At 38.2% G+C, this 20,986-nt stretch overlaps 1 pseudogene; it reads right to left on the reverse strand.

Moving 5' to 3' along the window:
* Nucleotides 1-20,772, reverse strand: part of LOC135964888 (general transcription factor II-I-like) — a 40,015-nt pseudogene extending 19,243 nt beyond the window's left edge.
* Between the last annotated feature and the right edge of the window lie 214 nt (nucleotides 20,773-20,986).

A 20,986-nucleotide genomic window follows, 5' to 3' on the forward strand; every position in this document is an offset into this window, starting at 1 on the left:
TCAAGTGGAGGAGGAGCCCCCACTCTCACAGCACTGAAAGGGGGAATGGCTGCAAACACAAGAAAATACAGAGGACCAGTGTTGCCAAGAGCCTATCCGCTGGCCATTACACTTATGTGCCATCTACTCAATTGCAGCTCAAACATTAACACCAATAATACTTTGCTAATATGTCCCCCTGTGAAATGAAAGACAAGAATTCAGCCTCAAAGACACTTTGCAAAGTCTTGGGCCCTCTGAAAACATCAAGGAGTAAAACAAGCTGACTGTACTGAAATTACAACACAGTTAAAGAAACACCAGCCTACACGAATGAAAAGAAACCAGCACAATGCAACTCTGGCAATGCTAAAAGTCAGAGTGTCTCCAAATGACCACACTAGCTCCCAAACAATAGTTCTTAATCAGAATAAAATCGCTGAAATGACAGAGAATTCGGAATCTGGATGCCAATGAAGATCATCAAGAATCAGGAGAAAGCTGAAACCCATTTCAAGGAATCTAAAAAATTCAGTGAAACTATTCAAGAGATGAGAGATAAAAGCTGAAAAACTCAAAAGAATATTTTGTAGTACAATCATTAATATTAACAACTGACTACATCAAGCTGAGGGAAGAATTTCAGAGCTCAAACACCAATTCTTTGAATTAATTCAGACAAAAATAACTGAAAAACGTATTTTTTAAATGAACAAAACCTTTAATAAATATGGGAATATGTGAAGACACAAAATCTACAACTCACTGGCATCTCTAAAAGAAAGGGAGAGAGAACAAGAAACTTAGAAAACATTTTTGAGGATATTGTCCATGAGAATTTTCTTAACCTTCCATGAGAGGTTAAAATTCAAATTCAGAGAATTCAGGGAACCCCCAGGATATAGCATACAAGATAACCATCCCCAAGACATGCAGTCGTTAGATTCTCCAAGGTCAATGTGAAAGAAAAAAATATTAAAGGCAACTAGAGAGAAGGGGCAGGTCATTTATAAAGGAAACCCCATCAGGCTAGCAACAGACCTTCCAGAAAAAATACATGCAACACAAGGGCAGGCACGGTGGCTCATGCCTATAATCCCAGCACTTTGGGAGGCCAAGGTGGGCAGATCACAAGGTCCAGGAGATCGAGACCATCCTAGTTAACACGGTGAAACCCTGTCTCTACTAAAAATGCAAAAAATTAGCCGGGCATGATAGCAGGCACCTGTAGTCCCAGCTACTCAGGAGGCTGAGGCAGGAGAATGGCGTGAAACTGGGAAGCAGAGCTTGCAGTGAGCCGAGATCGTGCCACTGAACTCCAACCCAGGCGACAGAGCAAGACTTCATCTCAAAAAAAAAAAAAAAAAAAAAAAAACCATGCAAGACAAAAACAATTTGGGGGCCTATATTCAGCATTCTCAAAGAAAATAAACTCCAACCAAGAATCTAATCACACCAAACTAAGCTTCATAAACAAAGGAGAAAAGATCCTTTCAAGCAAATGCTAAGGGAATTCATTACATTATCCTGCCTTAAAAGAGATTATTTGTCAGGTATGGTGGCTCGCCCCTGTATTCTCAGCACTTTAGGATGCTGAGGCAGGCAGATCATGAGGTCAAGAGATCAAGACCATCCTGGCCAACATGGTGAAACCCCATCTATATTAAAAATACAAAAAAAAAAAAAATAGCTGGGCGTGATGGCATGCACCTATAGTCCCAGCTACTCAGAAGGCTGTGGCAGAAGAATCACTTGAACCTGGGAGGCGAAGGTTGCAGTTATTAGCTGAGACGGTGCCAATGCACTCCAGCCTAGCAACAGAGAGAGACTCCCTCTCAAAAATAAATAAATAAATAAATAAATAACAGAGATTCTTAAGGGTGTATTAAACATGGAAATGAAGAACTACTACTGGCCACCAAAAAAAAAAAAAAAAACCCACAACTAAGGGCCTGGGCAACATGGTGAAACCCCGTCTCTACTAAAAACATACAAAAATTAGCAGGGTGTGGTGGTGCACACCTGCAATCCCAGCTACTCAGGAGGCTGAGGCAGGAGAATCACTTGAACCCAGGAGGTGGAGGTTATAGTGAGCCGAGATCACGCCACTGCACTCCAACCTGTACAACAAGAGTGAAACTCCGTATCAAAAAACAAAAAAACAAAAACAAAAAAAACACACACACTTAAGTACATGGGCTATTTACACTATAATGTAAATAAACAATCAAGTTTACGTTACAAACAGCTAACAACACAATGTCAAGATCAAATCTGCACATATCAGTATTAACCTTGAAAAAGAATGGGCAAATGCCCCATTGAAAAGGCACAGAGCAACAAGTTAAATGAAGAACCAAGACCCAACTGCATGCTGTCTTCCAGAGACCCATCTCACATGCAAGGAAATGCATAGGCTCAAAGAAAAGAGATGGAGAAAGATCTACCACGCAAATAGAAAAAAAAAAGAGGAGGAGTTACTACTCTTATTTCAGACAAAACAGACTTTAAACTAACAATGATCAAAAAAGACAAAGAAGGGCATTTCATAATAATAAGGGGTTTGATTCAATGAGAAGACTTAGCTATCCTAAATATATATATGCATAAATTTGTATATATACACATACACACACACACACGCATATATATATATATATATATATATATATGTATGTATCTGCACCCAATACTGCAACATCCAGATTCATAAAACAAGTTCCTAGAGACTTATGAAGAGACTTAGATAACCACACAATAATACTGTGAGACTTTAAAATCCCACTGAAAGTACCAGACAGTTCACCAAGGCAGAATACTCACAAAAATATTTAGGATTTAAACTTGACACTTAACCAAATGGACCTAACACTCATCTGCAGAACACTCCATCCAGCAAAAACAGAATACACTATCTGCACATCACACAAACTCTACAACTGACCACCACATACTTGGCCATAAGGTAATTCTCAACATATTCTAAAGAATCAAAATCATACCAACTACACTATCAGAATATGGTGCAATAAAAATAGAAATCAATACCAAGAAGATCTCTCAAAACCATAAAAATTTAATCAAAACTAAATAAGCTGCTTCTGGATGACTTTTGGGTAAAGAATAAAATTAAGGCTAAAATCAAGAAATTAAGTGAAACTAATACAGACAAATATACAACATACCTAAATCACTTGGAAACTGCTAAAAAAAAAAAAGTGTCAAAGAGAATGTTTATAGCGCTAAACATCCACATTAAAAAGTTAGAAAGATATAAAATTAACAAGCTAACATTGTATATTTTTATTTTATTGTATTTATATATTTATTTTTGTGACAGAGTCTCTGCTACCCAGGCTGGAGTGCAGTAGTGCAATCTCAGCTCACTGTAACCTCTGTCTCCCAAATTTAAGCAATTCTCCTGTCACAGCCTCCTGAGTAGCTGAGACTACAGGCTTGTGCCACCATGCCCAGTTAATGTTTGTATTTTTAGGAGAGACACACAAGGTTTCATCATATTGGTCAGGCTGGTCTCAAACTCCTGACCTCAGGTGATCCACCCGCCTTGGCCTCCCAAAGTGCTGGGATTATAGGCATGAGCCATTGCACCTGGTGATATATAGAGGAACCAGAAACGTAAGAGCAAATCAACCCCAAAGATAGAAGCCAAGAAATATTAAAACTGAACTAAATGGAGATTTTTTTTAAAACTGTACAAAAATCCAATTAAAATGACTTTTGAAAGAAAATTGATAGACTGCTAACTAAAGAAAAAAAGATCTTCATAACTACAATACAAAATGACTAAAGAAATATTATCACTGATGCCACAGAAATACATGAAACAATTAGATAACTAATATAAACATTTCTATGCACACAAATTAGAAAACACAGAAGAAATGGAGAAATTCCTGGAAACATACAACTTCCCAAGATTGAATCAGGAAGATATTAAAACCACAAACAGAGCAATACTGAATTCTGAAATTGAATCAATAATAAAAAAGCTTACCAGAAAAAATCCTGGACCAGATGGATTCACAGCCAAATTCTACCAGACATATAAAGAAGAGCTGGTACTAGCTGTACTGAAACTATTCCAAAAAAAGTAGGAGGAGGGACTTCTTCCTAACTCATTCTATGAGGCCAGTATCATCCTGACACCAAAAACTACCAGAAACAGAATAAAAAAGGAATTATCAGGCCAATATCCCTGATGAACATAGATGCAAAAATCCTCAAAAAAATTAGCCAACTGAATCCAGTAGCCCACCAGAAAAGCTAATCCACCATGATCAGATAGGCTTTATTCCTGGGATGCATGGTTATTTCAACATATAAAATTAAATGTTATTCATCACATGAACAGAGCTAAGAAACAACCACATGATCTCTCAGAAGATTTATTAAGATTAATGCAGTAAAGGCTTTCAATAAAATTTAACATCCCTTTATGTTAAACACCCTCAAAAACTAGGCATCAAAGATATGTACCTCAAGATAATAACAGTCATCTATAACAAACTCACTGTCAACATCACAATGAAAGGGCAAAAGCTTGAAACATTCCTTTTGAGAACCAGAACAAAACAAGAATATCTACTCTCACGACTCCTATTAAATATAATAATGAAAGTCCTAGCCAGAGCAATCAGGCAGGGGAAAGAAATAAAAGGCATCCAAAACAGGAAGAGAGGAAGTCAAATAATTTCACTTCACAAATGATATAATTCTATACTTAGAAAAGCCCACAGTCTCTACCCAAAGGTTCCTAGATCTGATAAAGAACTTTAGCAAAGTTTCAGCATACAAAATAGATGTATGAAAATCAGTAACATTTCTATACACTAACAACATCCAATCAAAAATACAATTATATTCACAAGAGTCACAAAAAGAATAAAATATCTGGAAACACAGCTAACCAGGGAGGTGAAAGATCTCTACAATGAGAATTACAAACCACTGCTAAAAAAAAATTAGAGATGACAAAAACAAACAGAAAAACATTCCACACTCATGGATATGAAGGATCAATATTGCTAAAATGGACATACTACCGAAAGAAACTTACTTTCGAATTCAGTGTTATTCCTATCAAACTACCAACGACACTTTTAACAGAATTTTTTAAAAATGAAAAATTTTATTTGAAACAAACAAAAAAGAGGCTGAATATTCAAAGCTTTCTATGCAAAAGAACAAAGCTGGAGTGATCATATTACTCAATTTCAAACTATACTATAAGGCTACAATACCTAAAAGAGCATGGATACTGGTACAAAAATAGACATACAGACCAATGGAACAGGCTAGAGAACCCAGAAATAAAGCCACACAACTAAAACCATCTGATCTTTCACAAAGCCAGCAATAACAAACAATAAGGAAAGGACTCCCTATTCAATAAATAGTGCTGGGATAACTGGCTAGTCATATGCAGATGATTGAAGCTGGACCACTTCATTATACCATATACAAAAATTAACTCAAGATGGATTAAAGGCTTAAATGTAATATTTAAAAGTGTAAAAAACTCTAGAACAAAATCTAGGAAATATCATGCTATACATTGGCCCTGGCAAAGAATTCATGACAAAGACTCTAAAAGCAATTGAAACAACACCATCACAAAATTGACAAGTGAGACCTAATTAAGCTAAAGAGCTTCTGTACAGCAAGAAAAACTACAAACAGTAAACACACAACCTACAGAATGAGAGAAAAAACTTACTTATCCAGCAAAGGTTTAATAGCTACAATCGATAAAGGAACGTAACTCAACAAGCAAAAAACAACCTTGCTTAAAAATGAAAAAAGAACATTAACATACACTTCCCAAAAGACACACATGCATCCAACAAGCATATAAAAATACTCAATATCAGTTATTAAAAAAATGCAAATCGAAGTCACGAGATACCATCTCACATGAGTCACAACAGCCATATTAAAAAGGCAAAGAATAATAGATGGTGGTGGGTGGTGAACAGAAAAACCTTATACACTGCCGGTGGGAATGTAAATTTTTCCAACCACTGCTGAAAGCAGTCTGAAGATTTCTCAAAGAATTTAAAACCAAACTTCCATTTGACCCAGCAATCCAATTTTTTGGTATACACTCCAAAAATACAAATCATTCGACTGTAAAGACACATGCATACTTATGTCCATTGCAGTACTATTTACCATAGCAAAGACATGGAATAATCTGATGTTCTTCAATAGATACAAGGATTTTACAAATGTGATATATACATATATATATATACACGTGCACACACACACAATGAAATAGTATTCAGTCATTAAAAAAGATAAACTTCTGTCCTTTGCAGCAACAGGATGAACCTGGAGAACATTAAGTGAAACACACCAGGCATAAAAAAATAAATACTTCACATTGTCACTAATATACAGAATCTAATAAAGTTGATATCATCGAAGTAGAGAGTAGAATGGTGGTTACTAGAAATTAGGGTGTGTAAGAGTGCAAAATGAGGAGAAAATGGTCAATGGGCAATAAGTTACAGTTAAGTAGGAGGAATATATTCAAGTGCACAGTAGAGTGACTATGGTGAATGATTTTGTATTAAATATTTCAAATGGCTAGAAAAGAGAATTTTGAATGTTCTCACCACAAAGAAATAATAAAATGAGATATCAGACATGATAAATCCCATAATTTATTACATACGTAAACATGTATCTAATGCTCACGTTATGCTCCAACGATACGTAAAAGTATTGTGTCAACTAAAAACAAAATTAAAGGCCAGGCGCAGCGGCTCATGCCTGTAATCCCAGCAATTTGGGAGACTGAGGTGGGCAGATCACCTGTGGTCGGGTGTTTGACACTTGTCTGGCCAACATGGTAAAACCCCATCTCTACTAAAAATTCAAAACTTAGCCGGGCATGGTGGTAGGCACCTGTAATCCCAGCTACTCGGGAGGCTGAAGCATGAGAATTGCTTCTCATGCTGGGAGGTGAAGGTTGCAGTGAGCCATGATCATGCCACTGCACGCCAGCCTGGGTGACAGAGTGAGACTCTGTCTCAAAAAAAAATTATAGAAGGAAAAAATGAGGTCATAAACTAACCATCTGCCCCCAAACTGTATAGAAAGACATACAAATAAAGATAATGACAACTCACCAAAAGAAAAACCCATAAGACAAAACTTCAGTAGCGATTAGTACTATGGTAGAAAACCTACAATGTAATTGAGGAATTGCTGAAGCTGAGAGTGGACAAGTTTGAGAGTGAAAATCTCCATGGAGGCCAGTCTTAGTTCCTCCTCACTTTTGAGAGTTTTATTTTCAGAAGCCTTACCAGATTCTCACAGGAGAAACAGAAAAATCTTATCTTTCTGGCATAGGGAAGGGAAATGTACCCTACTAAAAGCCACTCAGAGCATTCTGTTCTTACCAAGCTCTGCCATCATTAAACTGTTTTAGCAAAGCCTAACCTACTGGGGTTTTGTCAGAGTTTATATGACCTGAGGTAAAGGAAATACCCATCACCAAACTGCTGTAGTATTCAGTTGGGAAGAAGAGAAATATTCAATTTCAGACCACTTGAGCCCTTCATGTGAGTGAAGGGACATAGGCAACTCCCATTCTCTCTAGCCTTCCTGTCAAACCTAAGGGTGTGGGAAATGTGAGGCATTTTCTAAGAATACAGAGGCACAGACTCACTAAAAGACACAACAACACTCACAGTGGTTGGAATGAACATATCTTTCTGTTCTCAATAAATGTACCTGGACAAATTGATGGAAGCAGAGGTAATAAGCAACCTACATTTTCCTCCCTGTATCTCATGTTCTGTGTCACAGAGGTATCCTCTGGAGGACAGAGCAGTTCTCCTATGTTTCTCTAAAAGAAGCAAGATTTTTCTGACTCCGAAAGTAATTTTGATCTAGTTCAATTCTGAAAACTAAAATCCACTAAGGAACATATACAAAGAACACCACAAATCACCCATACGGAGCCCACAGGGACACATTAGGAAATGTGACATTGTGTTGTAGTAATTTTGAAGGCTGGATTATTGGGAGTTATATTTTGTTGACAAGTTCTGAGAATATACAATCCACTAGGCAGAAGCTACACAGAAAAATGAGCTTTGACATTAAAATGTTTGAAACCCAGATGGTACAACAAAAGTTTCAGAATTGTACACTCTATGCAGCATGACTGTGGATGTGTTGATGTTTTATATGTATATTATTTGATGTGGAAATGAGTGAGGAGGCTGCATTATCCAGAATGTATATGAGATAATCAGAGTTAACCATGAAGTGGGTAAAATTAAAATAAGGATGGTGATCATTTGGAACACTAAAGAACATTGATAATGAGAGATCTACTGTTTTTCCCAGATATACGAAATACGTTTTCTTTGTTATTAAGACTAACACACTTTCTGCTTCTGTTATGCTTAAAAATACCTTGTTTTTCCCCCAAGCTTCCATTGAACTTTCACCCAACACCTTCTTTTCTTCAACATCTTCACATTCCTTCAGGATCACAAATCTAAGTACCATGACCTGATCAGCTATCACTTGGCCTTCATTCATGTTCCTCACTGTAGTGGATGCTTGGTCTCCAGATATGCTTGAATCACTGCACTTAGGGAATGAGTTCAAATCTAAGTCCTTGTTCTACATTAGCAGAGTGAGGATGGGCCTATGTATCTCTAACACCTGTCTCCCGAGTGTACACCAAGCCAGAATCATCAGCCCCAGCAAATGCTGGTTGGCAAGGCTTAAACAAATGTTATTTTGTAAAGAAATTCACAAATAACATTATCACTGTCTTTTTTTTTTTTTTTTTTTTTTTTTTTTTTGGTCAATTTGTCTTTCGGTAGTAACGTAATATTCTTCACGTGGCTTCTAACGTGATGCATACCAGTCTACTTAAGGTCAGCAAATACTGTTCACTTTCTCTAATGAAGTCCTTTTTTCACTCTGACATTATCCGGGGATGTCTTCATTATAGAAATTACACTGCATTCAATCGCACACATGGTGATCCTTTTGTCCCAGCATCCGAGGCAATCCCAGCACCTTCACAGCACCAGCATCTCTCCAAGAGCCTTCCCAAAGAAAAGGGCCATTCAGACCATCCTGCTGTTAGTGAGCTACTTTGTGTTCTGAGAGGACCTCATCATATCATCCTCTTCAACCCTACTGTGGACATATAACCCAGTCATCCTGAGTGTGGGGAACCTGGTGGGCAATGTCTATGCCACTGTTGCTCCACTGGTACAAATTAGCTGATAAAAGGATAGCTGACATTCTCCAAAATATGCAAAGTGCTATAAAGTTTTAACAAGTTAGCAATGGAAAACATTTCTAAATACTAGTCTTATCCCATAAATTGTTCAAGTAGCCTTGGAATTCTTTTTACCTTACTTAATAAAATGCATGGAATCACACTTTTATTAATATTTATCTGATTTCAAAACAGATGCATCCAAAAACCACATAATTTCTTTAGTTCAATGTCTACCATGGGTAGACATTTCCATGTCAAGTCTATTACACTTTTATTTTCATTTTATCTTGGTAGCAGAAAATGTTTCTCTCGAAGTATACTCTTAACAATTTTCTATCGGCAATCAAATCTCTCAAAGTTTTTACTTCTGAAAAAATTTAATTTACTCTTATTTATGAAAGACACTTTAGCTAAATATCCAATTTTAGCTTTTATACTATGCTTGTTCATTAGAACATCCCTGACTGGAAATAATATGTCAATTTGGAGTTTACATTTAATCTATAACTTATTTTAATGGGTTTAAAATAAAATTTACATGTAAATACTTGAGATCTTCTTTATTAATGAAATTTACTTATACATTAACTATAGCCTCCATGAATAAGGTCCTCAGTCCTTATTCATATTATAAAACAGGTTTGTACCATTTGATCAGTATCTGATTCCCCCAAGACACAGCCCTTGGTCACTAGCATTCTAGTGTCTGTAACTATAATTCAAACCCTTTTCCAGACTCCACATATAATTGAGATAATGCAGTGTTCTTCTTTCTGTGTCTGACTTATTTCACTTAGCCTAATGACCTCAAGATGATCCATGTGGTTGCAAATGGCAAGTTTTTTTTCAAGGACTGAACTGTGACACACACATACACACGTGCACACATGCACATACATATATGTTAAATTTCCTCTTGGTTGTTGTTAAGATACAACAACAGGCTGGAGTGCAGTGGTGTCATTATAGCTCACAGTAACCTCTGAATTCTGGGTTCAAATTATTCTCCCATCTCAGCCTCCGAAGTAGCAAGGACCACAGGGGTACACCACCATGCCTAGCTAATTTGTAAGGACATGGTCTTGCTATGTTACCCAAGTTGATCTTGAACTTCTGGCCTCAAGTAATCCTACTCCCTCAGCATCCCAAAGCACTGAGATTACAGGTTTGAGCCACCATGCTCAACTATGTAATATTCTGTTTAACTTCTGTGTTAATGGACATTTAGGTTGTCTTCATATCTTATCTATTGTTAATAACGCTTCAATAAACATAGGAGTGAAGATATCTCTTCAATATAGCAATTTTACGTTCCTTGGATATTTACTTAGATGTGAGATTGATGAATCATATGACGGTTTTATTTTTTATTATTTGATGAACCTCCATGCTGTTTTCTATAATGGCTTTACCATTTACATTCCCAGTGATAGTGTACAAAGGTCCCTTTTCTCTACATTCTTGACAACATTTGCTTTCTTTTGAATTTTTGATAAATATCACCTTAATATTTGTTTGAATGAGATCTCATTGTGGTTTTGATTTGCATTTTTCTCATAATTACTAATGGCTTCTTTAAAAGAATAACATTTAGTTTTTGGCTGCTTTTTTTTAAAAAGTGTCACTTTTTATTGTTACTTTTATTTTGGGGGGTTAAGTTTCATGAGTTTCTTGCAGATTTTGAATACTAATCCTTTATCTGATATTTGGCGTACAAGTATTTTTCTCCAATTCTGTAAATAGCCTTTTAATGACACTGACTGTCTTTCACCATGCAGTAGACTTTTTAGTTTGATGTAGTCCCACTTTTTTCCTGTGCTTTTGGCGTCAAATACAAAAATTTACTGCTAGGACCAATGCCAAAGAATTTTCCTCAGTGTTGTCTTCTAGAAGATTTTTGGTTTCAAGTCCAATGTCTACATCTTTAATATATTTTAAATTAATTTTATGTATGCTGTAAAGGTTGGGTGCAATTTGTTTTTGTATGTGGATATCTCATTTTCCCGACACCATTTATTGAAGAGTTTACTCTTTTTCCATTGTGTATCTGTATGCCTTTGTTGAAAATTCATTGACTGTATACAGATGGATACATATAGCTGAGCTCCCTATTCTGTTCCAGTGGTCTATTTGTTTGTGTTTATGCCAATATTTTGCAGTTTTGATGACTACACCTTTGCTATATAGCTTGAAATCAGGCAGTGTAATGCTTCTAGCTTTGTCCCTCTTGCTTAAAATTGTTTTGAGTCTTTTATAATATCACACAAACTGTAGATTTTTTTAAATTTTTGTTGAAAATGCCATTGGAATTCGGATAGAGACTGCTTTAAATAATACACCAATTTGAGTAGTATGAATGTTTTAGTATTAATTTTTCTGATCCATGAACACTAAGTATTTTTAAATGTGTCTTTTCGATAATTGCCTCCATTAATATTTTACAGTTTGTGTTGCACAAATCTTTTACATTCTTTATTATATTTATTCCTAAGTATTAGGTTGGTGCAAATGTAATTGTGGTTTTTGCCATTACCAACATAATACTTTATTCTTTTTGATGTTATGGTAAATGTAACTGTCTTCTTGATTTTTCCCAGGTATTTGTTGTTGGAGGATAAAAATGCAACTGATTTTCTTTACGTTGATACAGTATCCTGCAAACTTCCTTAGTTTACCAGTTCTAAATTTTTTTCATGTAATGATGAGCACACTGGCCTGTGTTTACACATTAATTGATACTATCTATTAAGGTATCACAGTGCCTAGAAGTGTGCTCTGTTGTATTTCTGCTGTGACAAATTCCATAGCATCTTTTAGTCTTAATCTTTTCTTAAATGCTTTGGTTTGGTATTTGATAATAATGTGTGTCTTTGGTTACTTTTTAATTGTGAAACACATTGATCTCCATGACTAGTCAAACTTTCTAATAAAGTTCTTTCATAGTTTTATGTATATTTAGTTAATATAAATCAAAATGGTAAATTTTTATGATAGTTTGAAAGTTACTAAGGTTGAAAATATGTCAGTTTTTCACTGGTCATGAGTCTATGGTTTCCTTATTTCAAACAATTATATATGTCTATATATATATGTGTGTGTTTAATGGCTTACAATCTTGCCCAACATATTTGTATATAGTAAGCAAATACTAATCAAAATTATTAATCAAACTATCATCTTCATACTATTCTTCAAATGGCATATTGTTTGTTCTAATTAAAAACTGTTTATGTCTTATATAATTATCAATAAAAATTAGAAAGTCTACTTTGTCTGCCCTCTTGAGAAAATCCAAAGTTAAATGGTATTTTTACTAATTTCCTTTAGAATCACTACCTTATTTTCCTCCACAATAAATGTAAACATTAAGGATAAAATTGTATTTCAATGATCCATTCTACAATAGACTTTGGGTCATTCATTGATTGGGCTGAAGCCTCACTCTATATTATTTCTGATTTTTTCATGTTAACAGCCTAGAAAATCTATTACTCATAGAATATTACGAATTAGAAATTTTTTTTTTTTTTTTTTTGAGACAGTCTCGCTCTGTCGCACAGGCTGGAGTGCAGTGGCGCGATCTGGGCTCACTGCAAGCTCCACATTCCAGGTTCAGGCCATTCTCCAGCCTCAGCCTCCCAGCCTCACCTGTAGCTGGGACTACAGGTGCCTGCCACTGCACCTGGCTAATGTTTTGTATTTTTAGTAGAGGCGGGGTTTCACCGTGTTAGCCAAGATGGTCTCGATCTCCTGACCTTGTGATCCACCCACCTCGGCCTCCCAAAGTGCTGGGATTACAGGTGTGAGCCACTGCACCCAGTCGAGAAATCAGTATCTTGGATGTACAAATTATAAAAGTAAACTGAAAAGTATAATATAAAATATACATTTATGTATTATGAATTGTCACTCAAGTAAAGCAGAAATATTAATTTAAAATACTTTCACAAAGAAAAGTCCAGGGCAAAATAACCTATGTAAAACATTCTACCAATATTCAATAAATAATTCATGCTAATTCTTCAGCAGAAAATACTTCCAAAAAATGAAGAAGAGGAAACACTTTCCAATTAATTCTAGAGCCCAGTATTACTGTAATACTAAGGCCAGACACAAGTATAATAGAAGGACTGTAGGCAAATATGCCATATTCATATAGACACATACATCCTCAGAAAACATTAGCAAGCTAAATCCAGGCACATAAAATGTGAATATACACCAAGACCAAATGTGATTGTTTTGCAAATGCAGTTGTGATTTAATATCTAAAATTCAATCAAGATAATGCCCAATACTAGTAAAGAACAAAAAATGATCCTGTAAATAGGCACAGAGAAAGTTACAAAAATCAAGCATCCATTCCTGACAAAACCCCCAGCAAACTAAGATTTTGAGACCCACTAAGAGGTATCTATGAAAAACCTATAACTAACGTCATACTTAACGGTGACAGACTTGAGCCTCTTTACCTGAAAGTTTGAGAAGGCAAGAATTTCCACTTTAACCACTCTACTCAGCAGTGTACTGGAGGTATTAGCCAGGGAAATTCTACAACAGAAAAAAAATTGTCCAGATTTAAAATAAAAATAGAACTGTCATTATTGCAAATGAAATAATTTTCTGTAAAAAAAGGGATTCACTAAAATATGAGTAGAATTAATACACAAATTTATCCATGTTACAAGACAGAAAACTGGCATGCCAAAGTAGATTATGGTTTATATAAAAGCAACCAACAATTAAAAATAAAATAAACAATTCCATTTATAATGGTATCAATAAAAAACATTAAGAGAAAAAATTTAAGAGAGGTACAGGAATTTTACACAATTTGTAATGCTGAAAGAAATCAAAGATAAACTGAAAATAACTGGAAGTCATCTTATGTTCAAGGATGGTCTGTTTCTAAGACAAAGGACACATGTTTGAGGGGATGGATACCCTACCCTCCAGGATGTGAGTGATTATTATGCACTGTATGCCTGTATCAAAACATCCCATGTAACCCATACTTATGTATACCTACAATAATTTTAAAAATACTTAATATTCTTCGGATAACAATACCCTATAAATTGATTTACAGATTCAATGTCATCCCCTCAAATTTCCAAGTGTATTTTTTTAGAAATTAGAAAGTCTCTCACTCCTTTAAATCAATATATATGTACAGAAAATCAAATTGCACAAAACAATTTTTTAAAAAGAAAAACATAATCAAATGACTTGTACTTCCTAATATCAATTCTTACTAGAAAGGATAGAGTAGGATTCCGCAGTTTCTTCACATTTTCCGTATGTTCTGACTAAGAATACACAGACACTTGACTGCTCTGTTATTCCGTGGCCTGGACACCTGCATGCTTTCCCCTGCAGACCTGAACCCAAGCCAGGGCCCTGACCATTCACAGACATCAGTAAAGGTGTTGTGTTTAGGTTGTAATTCGAAACACTTAAAAGAAAGTATCCCTGGTCCTGGAACAGATTCCTTAAGCTCTACTATAAACTGCATAACCAGACCCCTCACTGCAGACATATCTAGAAAAAGCATCCTTGGTCTCCTTTTCTCCCAATAAGATGAGCTGCAGTGCCCACTGTGGGTACATCCCTTAAGAAATGCTTTGGGATCATGATAACAGGGTTTAGAGTTTACTTCTTTGTAATCCTAACCCCCTTTATCTCAGAACAGTCTGGGGAAGTCCCTTGTGAAAATTCCCGTGGTCACCTTTGGGGCAACTCCAGGTAAGTGCTGAGCTGGAGGAAGAAGTAAGGGAGTCAGCAGAATTTGAAGGAATGAGCTGGGGAAAAGAGGATCCCACTGGGAGATCCTGAGATGCTTGCAAGGGTCTCTGTAGGCTTTGTTGCCTTTCCCTCCCTGATGCATGCGAGCAGCCCCAGAGATGCTGAGACGCTCCAAAATCTCCAGCAGGATACAGGAGGCTGATGGAGGGTCTGAAATTGCAAAGGGTCAGTAAGGAAGTCTGGTGCTTGGACATACAGGGACAGAACTGGTTGGCATCAGCCATGGCGGCCTTCATATTAACAGGCAGGGGAATTGCTTAAAACAGGGAGGTGGAGGTTGCAGTGAGCCGAGATGGCACCACTGCACACCAGCCTGGGCAACTGAGCTAGACTCCATCTCAAAAAAAAAACAGAAAAGAAAATCGGGGTGGAACACAGGTGGCTCAGGCCTGTATACAATTCTAGCACTTTGGGAAGCTGAGGCAGAGAGATCACTTGAGGCCAGGAGTTTGACACCATCCTCGGCAGCATAGCAAGATCCCATCTCAACAATAAAAAACAAAGAAATTAGCTGGGCATAGGGGCAAACGTCTGTAGTCCCAGCTATTTGGGAGGCTGAGGTTGGGGGATTGTTTGAGCCCAGGGGTTTCCAGCTGCAGTGAGGCATGATCAAGCCACTGCACTGCAGCCTGAGTGAGAGAGCAAGAGCTTGTCTCTAGGAAAAGAAACAAAAGACATGCAAGTTTTCACCACCTTCTGAGAGTAACTGACTTTCAGGAGGAATAAAGAAAGAAAAAAAAAAAAGACCACTAAATGGTTGAGGGTGTGTTCCTGGTTAGGCTCAGTTGCTAGCTGAGTAGTATCTGAAAAATTCATTAGTAAAACTAAAGCCCTAGGGATGAGTCATGAAGTTAAATGATGAATGTTAAATTCATTAGAAACGCCCATGGTCTTTCTTTACATGAATTCCAGTGAAAAATTCCTAAGTGCCTAAATAGTAAGGGGTCTGAAATGATAGCAGCTCTTTACTAAAGACTAAAAAAGGAAATGGCATCTTCAAGAATCATGAGAGAGTTCCATGCTGAAGAAGCTCTAATTTTGCATTTGCTCAAGTATTGATTTGATTTGGCTAATATGACACTAATCTTAGGTAAAGCGTGCAAACAACTCCATCTCCTCATTAATAAAAACTGAGTAGGTAGTCTAGTATCAATTCTGATTTTTAAGAAGTGAGTTAGAAAAAAATTATGGAACCAATAAGATGTTTGAATAGTTACAAGCTATTCAAAGGAGAATTCAAAAAACCACACAATATGAGGACATAAAGTATGAAATAAATTTCACTAATACATTTAAAAATAAACTGATTAGACAGGCAACAACTAGGCACAGGTCTCCTCATCTCCAGCAACACAAACCCAGTCATGTAGCTATGGGGTTGAAAAGGCTGCATGGTCAAAAAGGAACTGCTCCGACTTGAGATTTTTTACTTTGCATTTTGAGACAGAGTTTCACTCTGTCACTCTGGCTGGAATGCAGTCGTGCACTCATAGCTAACTGCAGCCTTGATCTCCTAGTCTCAGGGGATCCTCCTGCCTCAGCCTCACCATAGCTAGGACTACAAGTGAGCATCGCAACTCCCGGCTATTTTTTTTTTTTTTTTTTTGGTGGAGAGAGAGACCTTGCTATGTTGCCCAAGCTGGTTGCAAAACTCCCACCAAGAGATCTGCCCACCTCGACAACTGCAGTAACTGATTCTACAGACACATACCACCATGCCTGGATAATTACATGTTATTAATTTTTATTTGTGTAGAGAAATCTTGCTATGTTGCCAAGGGTGGTCTCAAACTCCCGGACTTAAAACAATTCTCCCATCTCTGCCTCCCAAAGTGCTGACACTACAGGCATAAGCCACTGCATCAGCCTGAGTTGAGGTTTCTTTAATCTAGCATCCCATACTTCATATAATTGCGAAAGCCAGTACTGTTTTTTATTATTCTTATTATTATTACTTAGCATTTCAACAAGAATCAACCATCTCTCAGGACCGGGCACGGTGGCTCACACCTATAATCCCAGCACTTTCAGAGGCTGAGGCGGGCGGATCACAAGGTCAGGAATTCAAGACCAGCCTGATCAATATGGTGAAACCCCATCTCTACTAAAAATGCAAAAATTAGCCAGGTGGGCTAGCAGGCGCCTGTACTCCCAGCTACTTGGGAGGCTGAGGCGGGAGAATCGCTTGAACCTGGGAGGCATAGGTTGCAGTAAGCTGAGATCACGCCACTGTACTCCAGCCTAGGCAACAGAAAGAGACTCTGTCTCAAAAAAATAAAATAAAATAAAATAAAATAAAATTCAACCATCTCTCACCATTGCCATGACCCTGGTCAGAAACACGTTATCTCCTGCCTGGATGTTGCCACATTCAGGACTCCTGTTTCTACCCAAATCTCCCCACAATCTTTCTCAACTCAGCAGCCAAGGGATGTTTTTAAATCAGAAGAAAGATCACGTTGCCTCTCTGCTCAGAACCTCCCGCAGTTCCCATCCCAGTCAGAGTAAAAGTCAAAGCCCCAGCAATAGCCTCCCAGGGCTTACACAATCTTTACTGATCTCAGCCCAACAACTCCCTGGCCTCCTCCCCTACTTCTCTTCCCCTCCCATTCCCCCCACTCGGCCCCACTGGTCTCTTTCCTGAGCTTCAGACACATCACGGAGTTCCCTTCTAGCAACTTTATCCTGTTGTTTCTGCCTACAATGTTCCTACCTCAGCACCTTGGCCAGCTGCTTCCCCCACTTCAAGTCTTTGCTCAATTTTCACTTAGGGCGACCCTGGCCACTCTATTTAATATTGCCATCTGTACCCATTCCTGCCATGCTCACTCCTTTTTTTTTCCCCCCCCACAAAATCTCGCTGTGTCACTCAGGCTGGTGTGCCATGGCATGATCACAACTGAGACCTCGAACTCATAGGTGAAGCAATCGTCCTGCCTCAGCCTCTCTAATAGCTAAGACTACAGGTGCATGCCACCACACCTGTTAATTTTTTAAAAAAATATATACGGCATCACTATGCTACCCAGGCTTGTCTTGAACTCCTGGGCCAAAGCAATCCTCCTGCCTCAGCTTCCTAAATACCTGGAATTATAGGTGTGGGCCACCACCCCTGGGTTCATGTTCATTTCTTCTTGCAGCTGTTACAAACTGCCCTACATTGAGTGCCTTAATACACCACAAATCTACCACCTAACAGTTCTGGGAGCCAGAAGTCCAAAATAGGTCAATTAAGGCTAAAGCCAAGGTGTCAGCAGGACTGCATTCCTTCTGGAGGCTCCAGAGAGGATGTGTTCCCTTGCCTTTCCCAGCTTCTAAAAGCCACCCCCATTCAATTGGCTTATGGCCCCTAACTGCATCTTCAAAGCCAGAAGCGAAGCATATTCAAATCTCCTTCTCTGACCTCTGCTTCCATCATCACATCTCCTCCAATTCTGACTCTCTTACCTCCCTCTTTCTCTTATAAAAACCCTTGTAACTGCTAGACACAGTAGTCGTGGCTCACACCCATAATTCCAACAGTTTAAGAGGTCAAAGCGGGGAAAGGCTTGAGGCCAGGAGTTCAAGACCAATCTGGGAAACATAGCAAGATCCCCAACTAAACAACAAAACCAAAAAGAAATAAGAAAAGAAAAAATTAGCTGGGCATGGTGGTATGCATCTGTATTTTCAGCTACTTGAGAGGCTGAGGTGAAAGGGTCGCTTTAGCCCAGGAGATCGAGACCAGCCTTGGCAACGTAACAAGATCCCATCTCTACAAAAAAATACAAAAATTAGCTGAGCAAGGATGGTGTGCACCTGTAGTCCCAAATACCTCAAAGGCTGAGGCGGAAGAATTGTTTGAGCCCAGGTGGTTGAGGCTACAGATAGATATGACTGCATCATTACACTCCAGTATGGGTGAAAGAGAGACACTCTGTCCAAAAAGAAAAAGAAAAGAAATACACATTTGGTTTCTGCCCTTATCCCGGCACAGAGCTTCTAAAGTTCTCATAAACTTCTCAGTGATAAAGGTGATAGGAGCATCTTCTGTTTCAATATTTGGTCTTAGTCCCAGGTTTCTAACACAAGAACCTCTAAGACCTTTGGGATCTCCACCATAGTAAGAATGCATTTGATGATGTTACTGAGATGACTGGGTGACTGAAAGCTCCTAGACAGCTTCAGGAGGAGGGCTGGTTGCCAGAAGAGCAAACCATGTGATTAGAGGCTTGGAACTGTCAGCCTCACCTACTGAGCTCCAGGAAGAAACAGTGGCTAAAGATTGACTTAATCACCAACAGTCAACTGATTTCATCAATCATGCCTGCATAATGAGGCCTTCATAAACACCCTAAACAACAGGGTATGGAGAATGTCTGGGTTGCTGAACACAAAGGGGATACTAAGAGGTAACATGCCCAATAGAGGGCATGGAAGCTCTGTGCCCCTTCCCACATACCCTGCCCTGTGCATCTATTTCCCTTTTTTTTTTTTTTTTTTTTTGAGACAGGGTCTGGCTCTGTCTCCCAGGTTAGAGTGGCACAATCGTGGATCACTGCAACCAGTATGCCTCCCTAGTTCAAGCCATCCTTTCACCTCAACCTCCTGAGTAACTACAAGTGTAGGCACATGTCACCGCACCAGGCTATTTTAGAAAAAAAAAATTTGTAGAGATGGGGTTTCACAGTGTTGCCCAGCCTGGTCTTAAACTCTTGAGCTTAAGCGATGCTCCTGCTTCGGTCTCCCAAAGTGCTGAGAATACAGGCAGAAGCCCAGCATGTGTACATCTCTTTCATTGGCTGTTTCTGAAATATATCCTTTACAATGAACCAGTAATAGAAAGTAAATTGGTGAGATCCAGTGGCTCACGCCCATAATCCTAGCACTTTGGGAGGTTGAGATGGGAGGATCATGTGAGCCCAGAAATTTGGGACCAGCCTGGGCAACATAACAAGACGCCATCTCTACAAAACATAAAAGAACATAGCCAGATATGGTGGTGCAGGCCTGTACTCTCATTGGGAGGCTGGGGCAGGAGGATCACGAGTCCAGGAGTTCAAGGCTACAATGAGCTTTGATCACACGGCTGAATTGCAGCCTGGCAACACAGTAAGACCCTGTATCTCAGAAAAAAAAAAGAAAATAACCTGTTTTTCTGAGTTCTGCAAGCTGTTCTAGCAAATGATTCAACCGAAGAAGGAGGTCATGAGATCCTGGTTTCTAACTGATTGGTCAAAAGTACATCTAACAACCTAGGACTTGCAATTGGCATGTGAAGTGAAGGTAGTCTTGTGGGACTGAGCCTCTATCCTGAAGGGTCGGCACTAACTCCAGGTAGTGTCAGAATGCAATTGGGGGATACCCAGTTGGTATCCAGATTGTCCGAAAACTGGTGTAGAATCTCCACATGCACATTTGGTTGGAAGTGTTTGACCACAGCTACTATTCAAGAGAAAGAACTACTCATTATTTTAAAAAAAAAAAAAAAACCATAAAATTATGTTCTACAAAAAACAAATCAACCTTATCTACAGCCCAGTCCTACTCAAATATGGAATGTTAGAACAAAAAGTCTCATCATGGACTCGAGAGCTGACATCAGGAATGTCACAGCCACCCTGCTCTCTGAGAACTCATCTTCAACAGGCAGGGGGGACACTGCAACTTGGGCCATGATCCCTGCACAAGTAGTAAAAAAATGAGTAGTAGAAATCCAGGGTCCTAAACCCATATCCAGAGCGGTAAGAGTTTTTCACCGGCTGGCTAATTTACAGTGGTTTGCATCAGAGGAAAAATAAGGCTCAGAAACTAGGTATTCAAGTTACCCAAAACTCTCATCAGATACAGAATCCATCTGCTAACTTTCTATCTAGTATTAATTCCATAAAGTTGGAAAAATATCACTCCAAAAATAAATCCATATGGCACCTAGCATCA

The sequence above is a fragment of the Macaca fascicularis genome, chromosome 9 (genome assembly GCF_037993035.2).
Source record: "Macaca fascicularis isolate 582-1 chromosome 9, T2T-MFA8v1.1".
In the NCBI taxonomy this organism is placed as follows: Eukaryota; Metazoa; Chordata; class Mammalia; order Primates; family Cercopithecidae; genus Macaca; species Macaca fascicularis.